The sequence below is a fragment of the Bidens hawaiensis genome, unplaced genomic scaffold (assembly GCF_021521415.1).
Source record: "Bidens hawaiensis isolate Kalapana, Puna unplaced genomic scaffold, B.hawaiensis_p1.1 tig00013425_1, whole genome shotgun sequence".
Taxonomy (NCBI): Eukaryota; Viridiplantae; Streptophyta; class Magnoliopsida; order Asterales; family Asteraceae; genus Bidens; species Bidens hawaiensis.
Genome location: NW_027492137.1, coordinates 555,438 through 561,827, shown reverse-complemented (window position 1 = coordinate 561,827; position 6,390 = coordinate 555,438).

Sequence of the window (6,390 nt, the reverse complement as noted above, 5' to 3'; positions counted from 1 at the left end):
TAACTAACGTTTAAATAAATATATATACATATATAAATCAAGTAACTCTATTTATAAAAAAAACTAAGGATGATATTTTATTTATGTTTTCTTAAAAATAATGGGTTAATAATAAATCCTTACAAACATAATGTTATTATAATATTAAATGGTTATCGTTTAACTCGTATCGTGATCCTTATCTCAAGTATATCTGTTATTCTCTTAGGCTTTAACGTTGTTCGCGTGTGATTCGTTTCCTCATTCTCACTATCTTAATCATCCTCGTCCATCTTTGAGGTGAGTACCACATTCCCCCTTTTTACTCGTTTTCATACGTTTTGGGGACATATGCGTAACTTATTATATTTTCACACTTTATCTATACACAAAAAACTGCAATTGTTGTCTTATGTGTTAACTAATCTCATGCCATACTTGCTATATGTTTATGTGCTCAATGTGAACCGCATTCGGAGAGGTCCAGCATAATCTCAGAAAATTGTATGATCATACGCTAGTCGTTATAGCCTTGTGCTTTTCGACATCTCATTTTATTTGCTCTTTGGTTGATTTGTTAATCTCATTTGACGCGTTGCAGCTACGTATTTTATTATATATGTAAACTGAACTGGTGTGTTGCTCACTCAACCTCGTGTTGACAAACTATATTATTTTCAACGCATATGCAGGTCACCGTTTGATGTGAAGTGTGGACTTAGAAGGATTGTTTTAAGGATTAATGTCAGAAGAGTTTATTTTGAGACTATGAATTGTTATTTGAATTATTTGATATTTTGTTTTACTTTGAATTTCTTTTTGTAACGAATAATGGTGTTATTTGAATTAAATAAATAGATTTTGAATTTTAATAATTGCGTGATAGTAACCTTACGAGCTGTGACAATCAGTCCACGCCCCGGTATTTCTGCCGTAGGTTGGGGTGTGACAGATTGGTATCAGAGCCGAAGGTTTAAGATATGTCGTTAGAGATTGCCTTAGACACATGTTTAGGAGCCATATACGTGGTTATCTGCTTACCTTATGTGTTCTAATTGATTGTTACTGCTTTCCCTTAGTTGATAAGTTTTCTTATTATATTGTCATGCACACACGCACTGCTCCGAGGCTATGCCTCAAAACTTAAAATTTTATTTAAATTTAAAAATCAATATTAGATTGCTTTTTATTTGCGAGAAATTCCTTAAGAATTCTCACCTGTTGTTTTCACTCGTTCTCCTTAGAGCTAGGTTATATGGCATGTCCCTATCATAAGAAAAAGGGGCGAGAAACTGTGAGTTGGGCACTGGCAAAACGATTCCAAGAACCAAAGGTAAGACGCTAATCCTTACCTGGGTGATAACCTGACCACAGTACTCAACCCTATGGACCCGAGCGAGACCCATGAATGCCATGTGACCGACACCCTAAGCTGTCAACCGTAACCACACTAGTGGTTGCATTCCTATATACATTTTTAAACCGAATTCACGGTGATCCGTGGCTTAAATTCGGTAACCTTTCGATTATGGTTTTTACGTTATTTCAAGTGGTTAGTCGGGAATCCCGACTATCCATCTGTTAACTTGTTTCGTATTTTTGTCGGATACTCCGACTACCCATATTTTATTTCGGTAGTTCGTTATTTGGTTTAATCGGTTAAAGACGCTCATCGGGCCGAAAAACCATATTGCATTGATAATTCGTTAATTAGTTGGGACAACCAAATTGCCATGTAACGCTCATGGGTTGTCCAACTCAAATGTTTGTTCGTTAATTGTTGTTGGGCCATTTAAATTGCCATGGAAAGCTCATGGGAGGCCAACGTCCCTAGATGCATTTCGTTATATTTTTGTGAAACTAACCTAACAAAAACTTAATGTTTTCAACTAACTTCTTTTCCCCACAAATATTTACACATATGATCCCCTAACTAATAAACCTTTACTCTTATTTTCCCGTAGAATGTCGTCACTAAGAAATCACTGTCGTCATCAACGCTCATCTGGCTCACGCGACCGCCGCCTAGCTGCTAGAATCACGAAAGAGTTTGCTGCTGCTATGCCTGCTATTGTCACCCAAATCGAAAGCCTCAATTCAAATGGTTCGGCCACTTCGGCCACATCCAACAGCTATGATTTCCATAAATTCTTGAGCACCAAACCTCCATCTTATCGTGGTGAGGAAAATGCCACCGTCTTGCTCCAATGGTTTGAAGAAATGGAGAACATATTTATCCACTGTGAATGTCCGGATGTCAAACGGACCAAATTTGCTTCAAGCTGCTTTAGGGATCGAGCTGTAGTATGGTGGAATGCCCTGAGGAACGACCAAGGGTCGGATTTGGTCGTGGCTATGCCTTGGTAGGAACTAAAGGAGGCGATGGAAAAGGAATTTTGCCCAGAACATGAACTGCAGAGGTTGGAAGCGGAGTTTTGGGATCTTAAGCAAATCGGGGGCGATAACTCCACTTATTCTAGCCGATTTCGCGAACTAAGCCGTATTGTGCCGCATCTGGTAATTCCCGAAACCCGCGGAATTCAGAACTACATTCGCGGTCTCCCTCTCGCTTTTCGTGATGCCGTAATGAGTCATAAGCCATTAACATCGGTGAGGCAATGGACCTAGCTGCCTCCCTCACTGATAGTCACGTTCGGGATGGAGCCTTATCTCGCAAGAATTCCAAGCCCACACCCGATAAGACAAAGACCGACTCCTCTACCGATGCCAAAGCTGAGGCCAAACCCTCCAACAACAACAACCGCTTCAACAAGAACCACCAAAAATGTAAGCCCAACTACCAAAACTACTCTGTCAACCAATCCAACAACCAAGCCCCAAATGACCCTAATGCCACAAACAAGAAAGCTTACTTTGGCCCACATCCCCTTTGTGACAAGTGTAACCGCCATCACCCGGTTCAATCCCGTTGCCGGTTGTGCACTCAATGCCACCATTACGGCCACCTTGCCAATACTTGCCGTGCACCGCCTGGTTCTCAAGTTGTCCAAACCCGGTCTGCACCCCCTACTGCTAGACCTGTTGCTAACCCTGCACAGCCCGGTGTTCCTAATACCTGAGCTTGCTACCACTGCGGAGACCCTAATCATTTCCGTAATGCCTGCCCATTACTCACCCATGCTAACCAAGCCCATGTCATGCCTGCACCACCTTATGTTACCCATCCACCTCAAGCCCAAATATACCATGCACCGTACTACACTGCCCAAGCCTACTAAGTGCAAACCTACCAACCTCAAGCCTATGCACCCCAAACCCATGCACCTCATGTGCCTCAGCTCATGGCTCATCCATCAGCATCAACACAAGCTTCTGCAATTCAAGCTCCTCCTTTGAACCAAGTTTCTCAAACCCCTCAAGGGTCCAATGGTCGTGCGTATATGATGAATGTGAATCAAGCTCAGAGCTCTAGCGATGTGGTGAATGGTACGTTTCTCATTGATAATCATCATGCTTCGGTTTTGTTTGATACGGGTGCCGATAAGAGTTTTGTATCTTTGGATTTTGCGTATATTATTGATAAGCCTCGGGATAAGTTGTCTAGACCTTTTATCGTAGAAGTAGCCGACGGGAATTCTATTATGATTGACTCGGTAGTCAGGGATTGTGTCATAGTCGTTAACAAAGTCGAGTTTCTAATTGACCTCATTCCGATACAAATGGGTAGTTTCGATGTAATCGTAGGGATGGATTGGTTAACTCTTAATCGTGCGGAAGTTGTTTGCTTCGAAAAGTTCATTCGTATACCTCTAAAAAACGGTCGTACTCTTAAGGTTTTCGGTGATACTCCAACGTCTAAGATTAATCTCATGTCGTGCTTTCAAGCTCAACGTTATTTGCGCAAGAAATGTGTCGCCTTCCTAGCACTCGTGGTAGAGAAAGAGCGGAAAGAGAAGAAGTTATCCGATATCCCGGTCGTTCGTAATTTTTCCGATGTTTTTCCGATGATGTCACTGGTCTTCCTCCGGTTCGTCAAGTCAAATTCCGAATTGATCTTATAACCGGAGCTAACCCCGTAGCAAAAGCCCCTTACCGTCTTGCACCCTCCGAGATGCAAGAACTCTCGAGCCAACTCCAATAACTTTCGGACAATGGTTTCATTCGCCCGAGTTCTTATCCTTGGGGCGTACCTGTGCTATTTTTCAAGAAGAAAGATGGTTCATTCCGCATGTGCATTGACTATCGTGAACTCAACAAGCTTACCGTCAAGAATCGTTATCCGCTCCCTCGAATCGACGATCTTTTCGATCAACTTCAAGGAGCCACATGCTTCTCGAAGATCGATCTCCGTTTGAGTTATCATCAACTCCGAGTTAGTGATGATGACATCCCCAAGACCGCTTTTCGAACTCGTTACAGTCATTACGAGTTATGTGTTATGCCTTTTGAGTTGACAAACGCATCCATGGTGTTTATGGATCTCATGAACCGTGTTTATAAACCTTATTTGGACAAGTTCGTTATTGTTTTCATCGATGACATCTTGATCTATTTGAAATCCGAGAGCAATCACAAGAATCATCTCCATACCATTCTTGATTGGCTTCGAAAGGAGCAATTGTATGCCAAGTTTTCTAAGTGTGAGTTTTGGTTGAAAGAAGTTCAGTTTTTGGGCCATATTGTTAATGAAAAGGGTATTCATGTTGATCCTGCAAAGATCAAAGCTTTTAAGAATTGGAAGCCGCCTACGACTCCCACCGAAGTTCGTTCTTTTCTCGGTTTGGTGGGTTATTACCGTCGTTTCATTCATAACTTTTCCAAGATCGCATTGCCCCTCACCGCTTTAACACACAAAGGTAAAACCTTTATGTGGGGGTTAAAGCAAGAAGAAGCCTTTGAAACTCTTAAGGACATGCTTTGCAATGCTCCTATCCTTGCTCTTCCGGAAGGAAATGAAGATTTTATCATTTTCTGTGACGCTTCTAAGCAAGGTCTTGGTTGCGTTCTCATGAAACGAGGCAAGGTTATTGCTTACGCTTCGAGACAACTCAAGGTTCACGAGAAAAATTATACGACGCATGATCTCGAACTTGGTGCTGTCGTATTTGCCTTGAAAATTTGGAGACATTATCTCTATGGTACGAAGTGTGTGGTGTATACCGATCACACGAGTCTCCAACACATTTTTGACCAAAAAGAACTCAATATGAGACAACGTCGATGGACCGAGTTACTTAGCGACTACGAATGCGAAATTCGCTATCATCCTGGAAAGGCGAATGTCGTGGCCGACGCTCTCAGTCGTAAGAAGCCATTCAAATCGATACTTCTTACTTGTGTTCTTGTTCAAAATGATCTCGAAAAGCGTGTTCTCGATGCTCAACACGAATCCGTCACCGAAGGCAATATGTATGACGAGATGTCGTGTGGTGCCGAAACCCAACTTGAAACTAAACCCAATGGTCTGCTTTACTTTCTGAACCGCTTATGGATCCCCAATCGTGATGATCTTCGCACATTTATTATGGACAAAGCTCATAAGTCACGATATTCCGTACATCCCGGTGCGGATAAGATGTACGCCGACCTTCGTTATGTCTATTGGTGGCCTGGTATGAAGAAATATATCGCTTTGTATGTTTCTAAATGTCTCACTTGTTCCAAAGTGAAAGCCGAGCATCATCGACCTTTTGGTTTACTCGAGCAACCTCCCGTCCCCGTGTGGAAATGAGAAGGTATTGCCATGGATTTTATCACTAAGCTTCCTTCTACCCGCAAGCAACATGATGGTATTTGGGTAATTGTTGATCGTCTAACCAAATCTGCTCATTTCATTCCCATCAAAGAGACTTATTCTGTTGATCAATTGGCGCGTATCTACGTTGAGAAGATTGTTTGTCATCATGGAATTCCGTTATCCATTATATATGATCGTGATGGTCGTTTTACTTCTCGTTTTTGGAAGTCGCTTCAATCCGCTTTGGGTACTCAATTGGATCTTAGTACTTCTTATCACCCGCAATTTGACGGTCAATCCGAGCGAGCGATTCAAAATTTAGAGGATATGCTCCGTTCTTGTGTCCTCGATTTTAGAGAGAATTGGGATATTCTTCTACCGCTTATCGAGTTCTCTTATAATAATAGTTTTCACTCTAGTATTGGTATGGCACCTTTTAAAGCGCTCTATGGTCGTAAATGTCGATCTCCGATCTGTTGGAACGAAGTTAGTGAATCTCAAATCACTGGTCCCGAACTAGTTCAAGAAACGACTAATCGTATTGCTCAAATCCGTCAAAATTTCCTTGCTGCTCGTAGTCGTCAAAAAGGTTACGCTGATAAGAGACGTAAACCCCTTGAGTTCAGTGTTGGTGATTTTGTTTTACTCAAAGCTTCCCCTTGGAAAGGAGTTGTTCGTTTTGGAAAGAAGGGAAAACTAGCTCCACGTTTCGT